This window comes from Lissotriton vulgaris, chromosome 8, assembly GCF_964263255.1.
Source record: "Lissotriton vulgaris chromosome 8, aLisVul1.2, whole genome shotgun sequence".
NCBI classification, from domain to species: Eukaryota; Metazoa; Chordata; class Amphibia; order Caudata; family Salamandridae; genus Lissotriton; species Lissotriton vulgaris.
In genome coordinates, this window is record NC_141696.1 from 834,350,201 (window position 1) to 834,369,120 (window position 18,920).

An 18,920-nucleotide genomic window follows, 5' to 3' on the forward strand; every position below is an offset into this window, starting at 1 on the left:
GGGTGCACACGGGAGTCTCTCCCGTATTGATTATGTCCTTATGCTGGCGGGGCACGCATCGGCCGTGTCTGAGGCCCGCTTTTTGGCGCGGGGTATCTCTGATCATTCCCCCTTGTGGGTCTCCTTCGATTTTGACGTGGCCTTGTCGGGGCGACCGGCGGCGATCAACCTGTGGTATTTCCGCAATTTTCGGACTCGCTCTCTTCTGGCCAAGGCTATTGACCTTTACTTCACCGAAAACGTGGGTTCGGTCGGCTCGACCGTTACCTTGTGGGAGGCCTTTAAAACGGTGCTCAGGGGTGAGGCCTTGGCTCTCATCGCAGAGGCCCGAAGAACTAGGGAGGCCGACTTACTGAGCATTGAGGAGGAGGTCCTGAGCCTTGAGTCCCAACTGGGACCCGAGCCGGACCCCTCGGTTTTGCATGCCCTCTCACTGAAGCAAGTGGAATACCATGACCTTGCAACGAATGCCGCACTGACTCTAGCTAAGGAACAGCAAGGCCGTATCTATGACGTAGGTCATAAAGCCGGGAAGTTACTGGCCTGGTTAGACAGAAAGGAGATGGCCAGCCGAGTGGTGCCTGAACTTTTGGGCGACGACGGTGTTGTCCTCACGGACCCGAGCGCCATTGTCGAATCCTTTGCTGGCTACTTTCGGGGGGTCTATGACTCTAACTCGGACTTTTCCGAGGCTGACTCGGCGGCTTTCCTGTCAGATATAGAACTTCCCCGCCTCTCTGAGGAGGAAAGCGCAGACTTAGATAGAGAGATAACTGCTGACGAGATTGCCTTGGCGATTCGCTCGTTGCGCACCGGTAAGGCCTCTGGTCCTAACGGCATTCCGGTCGAACTATATAAGATTCGGCCGGATGCGGTATCCCCGCACATGCGGAAAATGTTCCTGGAGTCATTTGAGAAGGGCTGTCTTCCCCTGGATCAAAGGTTGGCCACTATCGTGGTCATCCATAAGGAGGGTAAACCACGTGACATTTGCCGATCGTACCGTCCTATTTCTCTCCTTAATGTGGAGCCCAAGGTCCTTGCCAAACTGCTCGCCAATCGACTGATTGGAGTCATTGGAGATCTAGTGCATCCCGACCAGTCGGGCTTCATCCCACACCGAAATACCGCCCTCAACTTGCGCCGCCTTCACGGCGTTATGGCTAGAGCCCACACTCTCGAGGAGCCAGCGATCCTTGCGTCCCTTGACGCCACGATGGCATTTGACTCCCTCGAGTGGCCATACCTCTGGGCTGTGTTGTCCAAACTCGGCTTCGGGCCGGTTTTTGTGAGCTGGGTGAAGCTACTGTACGCCGAGCCGATGGCTAACGTCACGGTCAATGGCCGCCTATCGACGTCATTCCCCCTACATCGGGGTACTAGACAGGGTTGTCCCCTCTCGCCTCTACTGTTCGCCTTGGCCCTTGAACCGCTTGCGGCCCTACTGCGTACGCACCCTGACTTACACGGTATTACTTGGGCCCCTTGGAGTTTCCCTGTACGCAGATGACATCCTGCTTTACCTGACCTCCCCTTGTAAGTCCCTCATTGTGGCCTGCGACGTACTCAGACTTTTCGGACGCTACTCAGGCCTGATTGTAAACTGGGCCAAGTCGTCCTTGTACGTCCTTAAGGGGGATACTCCGCGACTCCCCAGGGGCTGCAATATCCAGATTGCCAGCCATGGCTTCAAGTACCTGGGCATCTACATCTCCGGACATTCGAAGATGCGGTACGACCACAATTTGCTTCCTCCTCTCCAACGTCTACAGCGTGACGTGGACAGCTGGCGTAAACTCCCGCTCTCCCTCCTCGGCCGTGTGGCATTGTTTAAGATGATGTCCCTGCCCAGGTTCTTATACGCCTTACAGAACGCCCAAGACCCGGTTCCAGCCCGCTACTTCCGTGAGCTTGAGGGTCTCCTGCGGACCCTTCTCTGGGACGGTCGATCCCGTGTCGCTATCCATAAGCTCACGCTTCCATGGTATGACGGTGGCATCGCTCTTCCGGATGTGCGCCGGTACTATTGGTCCTCCCAACTTGCTGCCCTCAACCGCGGGTTCTACGGTCCTGTTGATAGTCCCGGCTACGCCATGGATAGATGGCTTCTGGGTGGCGGCAACTACTACCGGGCCCTGTACTCGAGGTCCTTCGATCGTCGGATGTCGGGCCCTACACGGACGGCGGTCCACATTTGGCGGGCAATTACCAAGGCGCAGGGTTGGCAGGGTAGACTGACCAGATTCACCCCTCTATTTGACTCGGACATCCTGGGTAGACTGTGGCACACCAAGGGCTTTGATAAATGGGACCTCATTGGCATAACCAGAGTGGAGGACATGCTTTCCAGGGGCACTGTTAAGACCTTCCCCCAGCTGCAAACCGAATACCAGTTGGGTGCTGCTGAGTTTTTCCGCTGCGCCCAGCTGAGGCATGCACTGCTCTCGGCCATACCGCCGGACGGTGACATCCCCAAGAGCTCCCCTCTGGAGGATAGGATACTGGATGGGCATATGCCAGATAGCGCGATCTCCCTTTCCTATAAGAAATTGATCAACGTGCGTACAGATCTTCTCCTTGGCTTGCGTGACCAGTGGGTGGCGGATGGCCTAGGACTTGATGACGAGGACTGGCAGAACGCAGTTTCCTCCCCTAAGGAGGTTGCCATCTCCTCTCGTCTCCGCCTAGTGCAGTTCAAGATCTTGCACCGAGTGTATGTGACAGGCCCCCGATTGATGCGCATGGGATACTCGCCTGACGGACTCTGCCGCAGAGGCTGCGGAGCCCTTGCCACCTTCCTCCACATCCTGTGGGAATGCCCCGTAATAGCCTCCTACTGGAGGAGGGTGCACCGAATCATGGATGAAGTCACGGGTGTGGTCGCTCACGCAGAAGCTCGGCGGTGTCTCCTCAACATATGGGAACCGTCCGACCACAACACGGCGCAGACTAGGTGGGTGACCCTGGGGAACATGGTGGCCAAACGTGACATTGCTCAGAAGTGGGGAGCGTCCACCGCCCCCCTGGTGGTACAGTGGAAAGCCAATATGGATTGGTGTATGTTCCGGGAGAAGACAGTCTATGTGGCAAGAGGGAGACCTCGTACCTGGCATAAAGTATGGGGGGCCTGGAACGCATATAGGGGAGACGTGTGCATGCCACCTGAACCTATCTCTCTGGATGAACATGTGTCACCCTGACCTGTGACGCCAACTGTGATTTGATGTACTGCATTCTCCTGTTGTCTTCCCCCCCTCCTTTCCATTCTGAATTCTCTCCGTATTGACCGCTTCCCTGCCTTTCCTCCCATACCTGTCCCTGACACTCTGACTTATACTGGACTCTATTGCCGTCTTTTCGCGCCCTAGGGCGTTCTTGTTCAGTTCATCATATAAACATAAAATTAACCTTCAATGATTATGTGTTGATCTTTTTGCACTATTGTCCTCCTATAACCCATGCTGCCTTGCCTCCGGGATGTCAGGCTGAATAGCTGTGTGCTCTGTTCTTAATAAAGGTTTTCAAAAATTAAAAAAAAAAAAAAAAGATTGAAGGGCTCTCTGTGTACCCCTGAGGGACACGATTCCAGACGTAGACATGACTGTCGAATTCAAATGAGAAAATATTTTTGCTGTCTGGATGCAATGGGATTGAAGAGAATGCATGGATAAGTCAATGACGGTGAACCACTCAGCATTCCATGGAATTTGGTACAAGATCACGGCAGGATATGGTACAATAGGACAGCAAGAAACCACAATTTTGTTTACCTTGTGCAGGTCCTGCACTACCCTGTACTTACCACTCGGTTTCTTGATTCCAATTATGGGTGAATTACAAGGACTGCTCATTACCTCCTGTATGATATTTGCTTCCAACAATCATTTTACTTCGATGGCAACCCCTGCTTTCACTTCTGCGCTCATTTTGTACGGTTTGGTATTCGGATACACTGCATCTTCTCTTATGGCTATTTTGATTGGATCAACATTTGCCATTAATCCTACATCTTTTCCAGTAAAATCCCACACCTCGGGTTTCACTGTCTGTTGGAGTTCTTCGGGTAAGTCTTGTATTGTCAGTCTTTTAATTTCTGAGTCAGGCCTAATTAACATTAGTTTGTAAATTCCATCTTCATCTGGGGTCTGAATTTCAACGCCTTTTGGTGTGCAAAAGATGGTGCAATTCATTTTGCACAACAAATCACGTCCTAACAGGTTCACAGGACGGGAGTCACAGACGACAAATATGTGCATCTCTTTGAAGTTCCCTATTGTGATTTCCATGGGCTCAGTTACTGGGGTACTAATTAACTGATTAGAAACACCCACTACTTGGATTGCTTCTCCCGAGAGGGGTAGGTTTGGGACATCTGCTGTTCTCACACCAGTAGCACCAGTGTCCAACAGAAAGGTGACGTCATTTCCTTCAACCTTTCCTTCAATGTATGGCCCTGACTGATCTACCGGCAAGGAGGCGCCAAGCACGCACTCCTCGTCCTCCCCCCTCAGGCACCGTCAGTAAGGTGCATCACAGAGGAATGTATCATTCAACGGGAATTGCGAAGTTGCTGCATTTCTATCCTCCCTTCCTTCCCAAACCTCTGCTTGCTCACTCTGTTGTGCTCTATTCCTATAGTTTGGCCTAGGTGCACGAGGCAGCTGTGGCTGCTTTACCTGTTGCTGAGTCTTTCGTGGCCCCTCTTTCTGCACCTGTGGATTCAAATCATTATTGGGCATGTTACCATTCTGTATCGCTGGACACTCGTCTCTCCAGTGCCCTATCTGTCTGCACCCGTGACAGGGGAACTTCTTCTTGGCTTCCTCTCGGCTCATTTTAACTCTGGGCTTCCCTCCACCCCCAGGGCTTTGATTCTGGGTATTATTATTCATTTTACTTAACTGCTTTTCTTGTTGCTCTGCCAGTTTCACTTGTGGCCACATGACCTTCTCGTTTAATGCTTTCCTTTTATTTTCCATCTCATCTTCACAATACTTGGCGTATGTAGCGTTCTAGTGGTCCGAGGGTCTCGGCTGAGCCCCGGAACCACTTCCACACATTGTAGCACCTTCAGGCCAGGCGTGGCCTGAAGGCTATAAATAAATGGTCGGAGGTCGCTCGGGACTTCCGGTCCGACCAGAGCACCCCTGTGTCTGTGTCCTGTGATTTTCTTTAGCGGAGCACGAGGCCCCCTGCATCTGATTAGCCCCAGCCTCATTCTTAGTGCCCCTAGCATACAGCAAACCTACACTGGCGACGAGCGGTGGGATTTGCCCTATCCCTACCTGAACACGACGTCTGCTGCAGGCTTGAAAGCGGGACACCGAGAGGAGCACGGGTCCTTCCCAGGACCGACGGTGAACCTGTCCCCATCCTGGACCGAAGCGACCAGAAGCTCCAAGCCCAAACCCGGTAAGCAGCGGGGGAACCAAAGCTGCATTAGGCACCGGGAGGAAGGAGAAAACGAGCGCGAGGCCCGAAATCGCTGCGGAAGCCGCCGCAGAGCCCCGCGCATGCGCACAAGCAAGCCGGCGCCACGAGGAGACGAGCGCACGCAGGCACCGCGTGTGAGCCCCAGCGCAGGCCCAGCAGCCACCGGAAGCATCGGCAGAGCCGCCGATAGGCAGGGGAAGGTCGCGCCCGCATAACAAGCACAAGCGGCAGGCAACAGGAAAAAAAAACAAAAAAAAACAAACAAGCAGTGGCAAAACCAAACGCCACCACGAAGGACACAAACCACCAAGCACTGACAACAAACTCCAAAATCCAATAAGTGAGACGTCGACACAACGTGCACCACCACGCACTGCCAACAATATGTCCAACCATCCAGACAACAATGCAGTACAGCAGCAAGTCGCAGCACCAGGCAACAATGCCGTGCAACAACAAGCCAACACAGCGCAGCCTCCACCCCAGCAACACGCGCAACATGCTCAAGTACAAGCGCTGCCACCCTTCAGTGGACTAACAGACCCTTCAACTGCCGCACCCAGGTGGGCTGTGTGGTTAGGGAGACTAAACAACTATTTCATAGCCACGAGGGAGAAGGACAATGAAGTAAAACGCTCCCTGCTGATTCACTTTGGAGGTGAGGAAATATACAAGGTGTTCAAGCATCTCCCGGACACCGGAGAATCTGATGACTATGACGCAGCTGTCCAAGCCCTCAATGCGCATTTTGATCCTCAGCTAAACCCACATTACGAAAGGTTCAAGTTTCGACAGTCTCGACAACGAGAGGGCGAAACCATGGATGCATTCCACGCCCGCCTGCGAGAGCTCGTCAGCACGTGCACCGAAGATGACCAGAACAAGGAAGTCACCGCCCAACTGATTCAAGGATGCCGAAACAAACCACTGAGGACGCTGATCCTCAGACAACCCAAAATCACGTTAGAGGAGATCCTCCTACTGGCAAGATCTCATGAATTGTCCGACGTACGGTCATCTGCGATGGAGGCAGCACTTAACACCAGCACAAGCCTTGGAGTGACGGTAAAGACGGAAAGAGTCGATGCGGTCAGAACATCCTCACGAAGCGGAAGAGGCCGATGGCCGACCCGAACACAGAGAAGATCACAGTGTGGATACTGTGGACGAGAAGCGCATGACGCAGAAAGCTGTCCCGCACGTGGGAAAACCTGTTCAAACTGTGGGATCCCGAATCACTTCTCTAGCGTGTGCCGAGGGAGATCCAGAGGACGAGGATCGTCCGGCAAGAAGTCACTGTCTGGAGCAGTCCGACAACTAGAAATTGAAGAGAGACAATCACCACGGGACATGAGGCCACAATACCGAAGGTACGACAGACTCGATGACTCATCTGAAGAGGAAGATGACGAATGCTACCTCGTCTCGTTCACGAGCGACCTAAAACGACGGCGAAGACCACAACCGAAGTGCAATATCCTCATAGACGGTTCCCCAGCCGTCGGAGTTATTGATACTGGCGCAACAGTCAACGTCATGGGAATCCAGCATTACAAGAACCTGCACCCAAAGCCAAAACTAGTCCTGTCGAAGGTCCGTATATTCACATATGGCGGGAAAGATCCACTTCCGCTGCGAGGCAAAATGGTAGTCCAAGTGAAGGCAGAAGAACACGAAGTGACTACAACATTCCACGTGGTAGACAGGGAGGCTGACCTCCTCGTCGGCAGCCACACGGCGGAAGACCTACAACTCATTGCGTTCGCCAACGCTGTCAAGAGCACTCAAGTTGATGAACTGTTGCTGCAATTCCCAACCTTATTTCAAGGACTAGGCATGATCAAGAGGCCGCCAATTAAACTGCATATTGATAAGACAGTGCAGCCCATCGCTCTCCGGCACAGGCGAATACCATTCCACCTCAGAACAGCAGTGGAAGATGAACTAGAGAAACTAGAACAGCAAGACGTGATTGAGAAAGTCACTGGCCCTACCCCGTGGGTCTCACCGATGGTGATCGCCGAAAAACCCCGCCAACCAGGAAAAATCCGCATCTGCATAGACATGCGCATGCCTAACAAGGCCATCAAACGTGAACGACACCTCACACCGACAGTAGATGACATTTTAGCAGACCTCAACGGAGCCCAGTGGTTCTCTAAACTTGATCTGAACGCCGGTTACCACCAACTCCGGCTGGCAGAAGAAAGCAGATATATAACAACATTTTCCACGCATCTTGGGCTGCGGAGGTATAAACGATTAAATTTTGGCATCTCGTCAGCTGCCGAAATATTTCAGAACACGATCAAAGAGGTGCTATCCGGACTGCAAGGGGTACTAAATGTCAGCGATGACATCCTCATCCATTCCAAAACCAGCGAGGAACACCACCAAAGGTTACGTGCAACACTGAAACGACTTGCAGAGCATGGTGTCACATTACACCGAGAGAAATGCAAGTTCTTCCAAAAGACAGTGGAGTTCTTTGGATACATCTTTGATAACCAAGGAGTGAAAGTAGATCCACGCAAGTCCCATGCCATCAAACATGCGCCAGCCCCGTCAACAGCATCCGAGGTGAGGAGTTTCCTAGGGATGGCGCAGTACTGTGCACGTTTCATTCCTGGCCTCGCAACACTCGCAGAGCCACTCCGTGCCCTAACCAAGAAAGATGCACAATGGAAGTGGGGTTCCGAAGAAGAGCAAGCGTTCGCAAAAATCAAGGCAGCCCTATTGGACACAACGACCCTTGCGTACTTTGACACAGCCAGAAAGACGGAAATCCTCGTCGATGCCAGCCCAGTAGGACTTGGGGCTCTACTCACTCAAGAAGCAGAACCGGGGGTGTGGGCCCCCTTAGCATTCGCTAGCAAGGCACTGACGGCCACCGAAGCCCGCTATTCACAAGTCGAGAGGGAAGCACTGGCAGCAAAGTGGTCCTGCAACCACTTCCATCTGTATGTGGCCGGGTGCCCTTTCCGACTAGTCACCGATCACCAACCGTTAATACCTCTTTTCAAAGGAACTGCCCCACATCCACCTCCCAGAATCGAGAGGTGGGCAATCCAGGTGCAACAGTACCACATGGACCTAGTTTACCGGCCAGGAGAAAAGAATCCAGCAGATTTCCTCTCCCGTCATCCAGCAGCGGAGACTGTGGACTCAAGAGAAGAAGAAACGCTGTTTGAAGAGGAAATCAACCTCCTGGCACAGAGCGCATGCCCCCAAACCATGTCAATCCCATTGATATTGGACCACTACCGCCAGGACAAGGTACTACAGAAGGTGACGAACACCATCCAATCTGGAACCTGGCAAGGATTTCTAAAGGACAACCATGACTGGCCAGAAATCGATCGCACCAGATTGGGACACATATGGAAGATCCACAATGAGCTCAGCGTGGCTGAAAATGGACTGGTCCTCCGGGGACGCCGTATAGTGATACCTCTAAGTCTGCAAGAGCACGCCACCACGCTAGCACATGCTGGGCACCAGGGGATACGAAGGATGAAGAGCAGGATGAGGGAAAAAGTGTGGTTCCCAGAAATGGACGTCAGCATTGACACCCTAGTAAAAAACTGCCGAGCATGCCAACTCACCAGCAACCAAGAAACTCCGGCACCCATTGTCACTGAAGAACATGCCCCAACACCATGGTCATGGGTCAGCATGGACTTTGGGAGTTTCCCCGACGGGCGGACAACAGTTGTGCTTATAGACTCATTTTCCAAGTATCCTATTGTGGAGCTAGCAGAATCCACCAGTTTCAAGAGTGTCCAGCCCATCCTAGACAAAGTGTTCGCCATGTTTGGACGCCCTCAAATACTCAAAACGGACAATGGGCCCCCATTTCAGGGAGGTGAATTTCATGACTTCCTGAAGAACCTAGGAATCAAACATCATCGCATAACACCGCAGTGGCCGCAGGCGAATGGTGAAGCCGAGAGATTTATGCGGACCATCAACAAAGTGCTGAGGATAGCCGGGATAGAGGAGAGTGACCCAGAGAAAGCATTACAACACTTCCTCGGTGAATACAGGAGCACACCACACAGCACAACGCAAAGGACCCCGTGGTCGTTGATGTTCACAGGGAACCGACAGGATAGTCTCCCGATGACGGATGGATGGACAGCAGAGCAGTACAAACCCGAAGAAACCCAAAAGAGGAGGAGAGCAAACAATGACAGAGCTAACAGAAAGAGGAGAACACGTAGCCGAACACTAGCGCCAGGTGACACAGTGTTGCTGAGAACTCGGCGGCCGGGAGGCAAGTTCAGAACTCCATATGAACCCAACCCCTGGATCATCAAGACCACGAAAGGCACCGCAATCACCGCACAGAGAAATGGAGAAGAAGTAACCCGCAATATCTCCTGGTTCAAGCGGATTCCTGCAACATCACCAGCAGATGAAGGAGGCATTGAAAGCTCCATGGACATTACACTCACTGATCAACATGAGAATCATACCCAAGCAACGCAACATGAAGGGGACACGACTCCAGCGATTGCAACACCACCTGTGCAATCCCCGATGCCAGCAGTAGCCCCAGTGAGAGGAAGGAACATGTACCATCTGAGACAGAACCCCAGGCCTAGTCAGAAGCTGGCAGACTTTGAGTATGATTCATGAGCAGTGGAGAACTTTAAGAAAAACAAGAACTAATTTGGGGAGGGATGTAGCGTTCTAGTGGTCCGAGGGTCTCGGCTGAGCCCCGGAACCACTTCCACACATTGTAGCACCTTCAGGCCAGGCGTGGCCTGAAGGCTATAAATAAATGGTCGGAGGTCGCTCGGGACTTCCGGTCCGACCAGAGCACCCCTGTGTCTGTGTCCTGTGATTTTCTTTAGCGGAGCACGAGGCCCCCTGCATCTGATTAGCCCCAGCCTCATTCTTAGTGCCCCCAGCATACAGCAAACCTACAGCGTATTTCAGGACCTCATCTATAGGTTTAGCTTGCCAACAGATTTTATTGTCTTTAATCCACTGTGAAATTTCAGGTCTTAACCCTAACACGAATCGATAAATGAAATGGGTCATATCCTTCATCTCAATGTTATCTATTCCACTGTACGTTTTGAACACCTGTAACAGTCGTTCATAATATGAATGTACAGTTTCATCACAATTTTGGGTAGTTCTATCTATACGGGTCAAAGCAGTTTCTTTAGCAGGCACGTTCCCCTTTAAGTACAGTATGACTTGGTCAAATTTTCTCATCACCTCTGGTGAGGGGGCTCCTGTCCTAGTGTCTCTGGCCTACTCCTCACTGGGCCAATCAACAGCAATTTTGCATTCTGTCCACAAATCTACGGGAACTACAATGTCAACGAACCCATCTAGATCTTTCAGGAGACATTTTTGAACCTTAATAAACCTCTCAACCTGCCTGTACCATTCTACAGGTTTTTCTCGTAATTTTGGGAAATCATTTGTGAATGACACAATATCGTGTCGGGACCACGGTACATGTACATATTTCCCACGTGGCACTTCTCTCATGGGATACAATGGTTCAGCTTTACTTGTTTCTTTTAGGACATATTCAGAGGACACGTGTCTGGACCTACTGTCTTCCTTTTTCCTTGCCCACCTTGTTTTCCATTTTTCTAGGTCTCCCCATTTCTGTAACAGGTGTAACAATTCTCTTATATGCACCTTTTTCCCTGACACGTTCATGTTTTCTAAGTCTTTGTCAGAAAATTCTGCTCTGTATGGTTTCTGTAATACCTTAGATCTGCTGACATCTATTCCCATATTAGCTGCGGTGTCCATGGGTTTCTCATGAAACGCTCTGGTATTTCTGGTAATACTTTCACATATGAACAGTAGCTCTTCCTCATTAAGAGTGTTTAGTCTGTCCAGTCCTACATTCCCAGCCATCAGTTCTTCCAATTCTATTCTTAGTTTGTAAATATCTAATGGTTTTGTCTGGGGAGTTATTTTTTCTAATTCTCAAGTCCATCGATCTATTTCTTCCGGAGTTACTACTGTGGCACTTCGAGTACCCAAAGTTGTTTCTATCAGGACTTCTCGTGCACTAGTCTGAGTGTGCATTCTTGGTGCACTAACTTCTGGTTCTCTTATGGGCAAGTCCATCAAGGAAATTATAGACTCACATTCACTTGTCTGGTCATCAACTATTAAGAGCTCTTTTCTTGGCGGCACTACAGCTGGAGTAATACCTGGAGCCTTTGGACTAGCTTGTTTATCCCCATAAAGAGGAACGACTGGGCCAATCGTTACTGGAATTGTCAGAGCCTCTGGACTCGAATTCAACTGGGATATTTTCTGAATGAGTTCACTTCTCTGCTTAGCTAAGGCTTCTCTTTCTCGGTCCTGTAAAACCTTTTCCATGGAGGTTTCATGTACATGTACTACTTGCGGAATTAAAGGTGGATAAAGATTCGGGGCAGTTGGAATGGTCGTACTTGGTCCCTCACCACAGGACGGTCTATAACATGGAACAGTTGTATCAGGCATGCTAAATCCCTCTTTACTACTAGACCTATAACCTGACCCTGCAGTATCTGTTGCACTGGCCCTCCTATTACTGGGAGGCCTAATGAATGGATTTTTTTAACTCAAGGACCTAGACTCCTCATAATATGGAGGTGGATGTTTCATTAATAAATCCTCCAAATATTCATCTTCCGAATCCCCCGCAGTCATTAAGTGTCGGGTTTTCTCTGTCCTTTTCCCTCCCATGGGTTCATCTATGCCTCGTACTGGGAATAGTCCTTCTACCATCATATTCTGTCTCCGCTGCTTCATCTTTTTCTGTTTAGCTTCTCCCTTCATCTTTGGATACCATTTACTTATTCCCTTGTCAACTCTGGGTCTGTCTCGCTCAAAGGCCTCAATCTCCCATTCCTCTAGGGCCTCATATTGTGTTAGTCTTGGTCTGGGGTGCAAGTCATTCATTCGGGTCCTCAAATTAAACAAAATTCTACGGTTAAAGGTACCATCTAAAGGAAAAGCTAAAACTATGTTGTCTTTAGTGTATTTCACCCAATTTTCCAACCATACACAAGTATGATACCCTTTGTCAAACATCATAAACGATACGGGAGTATTAGGTGATGGAATAATAACTCCTTCTCTAGTCTTTATGGGCTTGTCTTTCTTGAAATAATTCTTCATTTTGTCTACGAGAGTCATTTTTCTCTTGCTTCTGTACATATTATAAGGTCTGCCTCTTAGCATCTGATCCTTACCAAAACCTAAATATTTCGGATCAGGTAAAAATTTGGGATACCACATATACCTCGTAAAACCTAACTCGGCCTGTGTTACGTACTTTTGTATACAAATGTTCTTCCAATTCTAGCGCGCCTTATACATTTCAACAACCAATCAATACTGAGATTGCAAACAACTTCAACCAATGGGTGCGCGGCCTTTTCGTGAGATGTGGTCTCACGCTCCGGCACTCACCCCTCCTTTACAATACCACCTCCGTTACACACCCGCTGTTTTGACCAATACCAGCGTGGCACAGAGTGACGTCAGCGCAGCTCCGCAACTGACTACCTCCTTCACAAGGTAACGGAAACTTGATTTCTTTCTTAAAGTGCAAGTGCTCTATTTAGTTTACAACATATAACATTCGCCACTGTACTCGAGTGTCTAGAAAGAAAGATTTGTTTCACTACAAGTAAACTTCTTCTGTCTACTTTTCACACATTACAGATAGACCCTCCTGCCTACCCTTCACACAAGCATTAGAGAACCTGCTACTTCTTTGACTCATCCACTCTTTCCGGGACATATACTAAGTCCAAAGTTTCACTAGGGAACTCCTTTGCTATCACTCAAGCTCCGACGAACCTACTACTCCTTCCTCGTGTGACCCTTACTAGGTAATATCACAACTGAAGTTTCAATAGCGAACTCGTTGCTATCATTTATTCAATTATTCATACAGAAACCCTAATTAGCGCTTCCAGTTCTACCTAACCATGCACTAATTTTCCTCGAGCCACTGACAAGTGGATTCTCCTCACCACCCGCTATTCTGCCCCCGGGGATTCCAGACAACATATAACTTCACTAACAAATTGTTAATACATAAACATCATATAGCAGCTTTTTATCACAACCTAAAAAGAAAAATCATTTCAGAGCACTTCAAAACAATACTTTTACAGTCGATCGATCGATTCTCAAAAAATATTTTTAGCAGCACATTTAATTTTTCACGGTTTATCAAAAAATAACCTATCTACCTATCTCAACTAGTCCTAACCATCCTACTGCTTACCAGAAAAACTACTGATAGAGCGCGCAGGTCACCCGACCAACATTGTTACCAAATATGCACACTAGGCCCCAAAAAATATTTTTCGTAATACTTTAATCAGGTAACCCACACTCTACCATCAGCAGTTCGGTTCCTTTCTGTTTACTCCCGTGTACCTGACTTACCAATCCTCGTCTCAGGTACCTAAGATCACAATGGATCTAGGAGCTAGCTCTGGAAAAAGTAGACAACACGAATACCATATACCATTTCAATTTCTTTGTATTCTTTATAATAACCACAAACGCAGGAAGTTTCAAAAACCTTTATCTAGTTATCGTTTTCTTCAGTTTCCATGAGCCACAGGTTAATACAAATCAAACTATCCATCACTAAGATTAAGAAGATAGAATAACAATTAATTAAAGTAAGAAACATTTAGAAATTTGGAAAATAAAGGGAAGGGTAAAATAAGGAACATGCTATATTTAGATCAACAGACTTTCATAACTTCACTAAAGGCGGGTAAGAAAAGGGAACATACTAGTCAAAGCAGACTTTCAGTTATCACTAACTGTCCATAAGAAACAAAACTTTATTTGATTCGTCCAGATGTTCTTATTCACTAACGGGAGGGTAAGAGTGGAACAAACTATGGGGGTCATTAGGATCCCGGACGGACTTGAGTCCGTCCGCGACCCCAGATTAGGAGGGAACGTCCGCATGGGCTGCGGTGTTCCCTCTGTGCAGATTAGGATGTGACCGCCAGGGTTGCAGTCACATCCCCTATCTTTAACATTGCGGCGGGTGCAGCTTCAAGCTGCACCCGCCGCAATGTTAAAAATGCCTGCACGGCATTTGCGTGCACAAAGCGGCAGGCACCACTCGGTGCCTGCTGCTCTGTGCACGCAAATGCAGGGGGGTACCATAGGTACCCCCCATGTGCACCCCCCACCACCATTCTCACCCAGGGGGCCCACAACGGGCGCCCGCAGTGAAGGTCCGTATGCTTTTCCACAGCGGAAAAGCCGCCTTAGAAAAGCATAGAAATGCAGACATCCTAATATGCCTGGCGGTGTCTGATAGACACCGTCAGACATGTTAGTGCTTTTCCGCCGCGGTCGGAAGGCGACTGCGGCGGAAAAGCTGCGGACAGAATATCAGACCCACCAGCCATCCTAATTTGGCGGTGGGTCTGTGGAGGCTCCGCAGCGGTTTTCCCGCATCCTCCGGGCCGGCGGTGGCTTCCGCCGGCCCGAAGGATGCAGGAAATCCGCAATTATAATTAGCCCCTATATATGCATATGATTAAGGAATTTTCGAAAGGTAGGGGAAGAATGGAAGATACTAATACACCAGTTTATCCGATAAACTTATTTGTAGAGAAAAACAGGGTAAAGGACAAATAGGCAATTTGCTTTATTCAGGAAAAGGGAAGAGGTTTAAGAAAGACAATCACCCACGCAAGTTTATATTTACCTAGGACAGGATGAAGACCAACCCTGGCCACGGGTCGGTTGGAAATGGCGGGATAGGACCCTCAAGGACTTAGGCTTCCAGTAGGTGAGCAGGTACAGCTCATGGACAGTTAGGACAGGATAACCTCAGGATTTGGATCAGGACTGGGCTCACCAAAGGGTACGACCAACACCTGCAGCTTCGAATGCAACGCCTGCGCTACCCCTTCTCTGCACGGAATCTGCCAATAACCCCGATTGGGTTTTGCGAATCTCCCAGCAAAGTGCTTTGCCAGTACTTAAGGTTTCCCAAACTCCGACTGAGTCTGGGAAAATTACAGAGAGTGCTCGCAGCTCTGTATCAGTCACCTATAGAGTTCATTGGTGAAAGGTTCCCTAATTTCTGATTGGGCAAGAGAGGAGGTTAGGTCATGGTACCTCCTAAAATTTAGACTTTCTCAGACTTAATATTCATTTTCAAACCCACCCCTTACATTCCAGTTCCCATGGCAAGAGAGGTTTCAGCAGACAATGGGGTACACAAACTCTAATACATTTGTTGCAATTGCAGGTACAAGTCAGCTTCTTTAGCTAGGTCGGAGAGCAGGTTCCCAGGAGCATCTTGGCTTTGGCTGCCAGCTGGCTGGGTTGCACTGCTGCATGACTTTCTATTACCCCGTCACATGACTTGTTCTATTCCGGCTTCAAGATGGAGTAGCGGTGCCTCCCAGGCCCCCCCGAGGATGGTACATGAAAAGTAAGCGAAAACAATTTAGAAACACAGGAAAAAATGAATACACTGTATACCGTGAATGGCTATACTACATCCCTTACTTTATAATAACTATAGCATTAGGAGTTAAGCAGAATAAACGGCTTTACCAAAGCAGCAGTGCAAGCACGAAGCATGTGAAAAACAAAACGGTAATATTTAGCAATACTGCGCATGAGCGACAAGTTCCCTCCAGAACTGCGAGTACGTCACATCACGTGGGTATGACCGACGCATGCGCAGACTAGATTCCCGGAAAGTAGCAACCATATTATTAGCAAGCTTCATTACTATTAGTAAACACATAGGCAAGCGTCGCTGGGACACCCCCGTGTAGTGTAAAAGTGCAATTATTAGTAAGACAAACATGTTGAATTAGTTTTATTAATGTTATTCGAGGTTCTTGATACAAGCAAGTCGCGTCACATGCGAATACTGGCTCCATCAATCTCACAGTTGTATGACCTTATAAAGGAACACAGCCTTCAGCCTTGTTCCTCTTTATGGTCATGGAACTCCTCTGTGACTTGTAATGTCCTTATAATGTATGGTAGGGGTACTTTATCCCATGCAAACATTTTCTGACAATCTCAGTTCCGCTGATATAACCTTGCTATTCCAGTGCTAATTCAATAACTATGTTCTCATCCTTAGGCCGTGCTTGCGCTGGCCTTTTTTGGGGGGAGGAAACATCTCAGTATTGTTATCCTCTGGCAGGTTACACCAGCTAACATTGAGCAATGGAAGTATAATAAACAAGTCCCGAAAATGTTCTGGTACCCCGTGCCCTCATAGAACAGAGGAATACATTTCATCTATGAGAATGCTTATCTCTAATCTTGAGTAATTTTTAGGGTTGGTGCCTTTCAAGTGTCATTTAAATACATCACCAATTATTTGGGGTCGTTCATATGCTATAGTCCACACCCATATTCATTACTTTATTCTTGACATTACCATATGTGTGATGATCTCATTGAATTTCAACAGTCAGTGTATTAACTTTACAAATTATTTCAGAACAAAAAACAGATAACCCATAACAATTCTCAATATTGCATTTCATCATCTCCAGTCCTTACACCAGTTTTCAAGTTATTCATGCACCAATAGAAATGATCTTCAGCTTTCACGTGCACTAATTTACACACTAGGGGCTTCAATACGATGTGATTTGGGCTGCAACCAATGGCTTGTCAGCTGCAGTCCGAACCGCGTCTACTGTTGCGGTCCGACTGACTTATTAAGATACGTGGGGTCAGATGCAGCAGCCAAAGTGATCAACTGATGCTTTCCGACAAGCGGTTCGAAGCTCTACACAATCCCTTAAGGACGGCATTTCTGCTATCGGATTCATTGTGCGGTTTTCAACAGCCTTTCCATGGCGGCCTTTTTGACATGGAAAGACTGTCGGAAAGCAACAATGTGGGCCCCTAACAGGGCCCCCTTTGCTCCTGGCCCTCCGCATCTGGCCTGTGCCACAGTGCCTGCCACATGGTGCAGTGATGTTCACAAACACCCATTTCTCAATGGGGGCTTGTACTGGGGGCAGTTACGGGCCGCCACAGAAACTCCCTTTGAGAAATAGGAATTTCCAATTGCACTATATGAGGTTGGATCATAATTTGGTGTACGGAACTGCCGACCTATGGTCGGGCGGTTCCTCCACCGAAACAGTGCCTCCGACCGACATCAAAATCCTGCCCATAGTACATGTATTGAGATGGACATTCCACATTTTCTTAACGATGAAACGAGCTTGAGGAAACAGTGCAGATTTTAAGTGACTAGTGACTGACCTCGACTGACCTCCAAAAATATGGTAAATTATTAAAACTCTAAGCATGTAGCAGCATTGTAATAATAGCCACACTCATAAACTGTCTGGAGGTTCAAATGTTTTCCTTTAAACTGAGATTTGGGATATGATGTCTCCATTGCATCACATTTAAAGACTATTACCAGCTGTGGCATTCTAACCATCTTCAGGCAAGTTTTGAGCTGTGTCTTATTTTAGAATATAGTAAGCTGCGTTGTTACCAATGTGAGGCTCCAGGAACTATGTCAAAAGTGGCCCACTACACTGTTCCCCCATGTGCATAGTGATGGCATATCAAGCCAGCTGCACTAAAGGTTGTTTCAAGGTATGTTGACACCGTAGGTGTGGAAAGTTTTCTGTACCTCTTCTCCACATTCTCTGACCTGCTGCAAAACACTGCAGAAGTTTACATGTTGGTGGTGTCTGTGAAATCTCCCCCCACCAACTTCAAGAAGCACTATAGGCAATGTGAGGTCTATGTAAAAAATGCCCCTAACCACATCCTTATACCCAGAGGATTCACAAGGCAGGTCGTGTCAGTCTAAATATAATTATCTGCAAAGTAAAACTGCATTAGCCCCGCCTGCCCCTTAAACTGAAATCTGAAGCATGGAACAGTAAATAGGAAAGAGTAGGGCTGCAGAACAGAGAGTTTTAAACCAGGTACCTGATTCACAAAATGGCTGCTGGGAAAGTCAGTAATTTATTTGCTCCTGTAAAGTTTCTCCTACGTTTTAGAGTACATTTCTAAGTTGGAATTTCCAAAGAGCTTCCAGGGTAATTCTGAAAATCTACACCAGAAGCAGATTTCCTAGACTACCTGAATTCATAAAAAGCAGCACAGAACCAAGGAACATGTGGCTCTTTATGGTGTATTCTGTGGTCCCTGAGATGTTTCTGTACTGATTTTTAGGGATTCTCTACGTTAGTGTGGGAGCTGCACAGTGTGTGAACTGATTGTTGAATTGATTGTTTGATGACTGTGGTTGTGCATAATTTTGTGTGTATCTTTGATCTTCATCATGGACACCTGCAGACAACAACAAACCAGGACTGTGTCCCTGTCATGATATGGAGCAGGTTACCGAGCAGTGAACAGTAAAATACAATGAAAAAAAGATAAGGCGGGGTAATAAAATATTTACATCTACCGCTGAGTAGGTTTTTCGGGTTTTGCATTTGAGAGGG

The 18,920-nt window shown here is 48.3% G+C and overlaps 1 protein-coding gene across 1 annotated transcript in view; it reads left to right on the forward strand.

Annotated features, from left to right (window-relative positions):
- The window catches only part of LOC147698070 (sodium/hydrogen exchanger 2-like), an 866,654-nt gene that overhangs the window by 817,473 nt on the left and 30,261 nt on the right, over positions 1–18,920 (forward strand). The gene's annotated exons all lie outside the window — the stretch shown is intronic.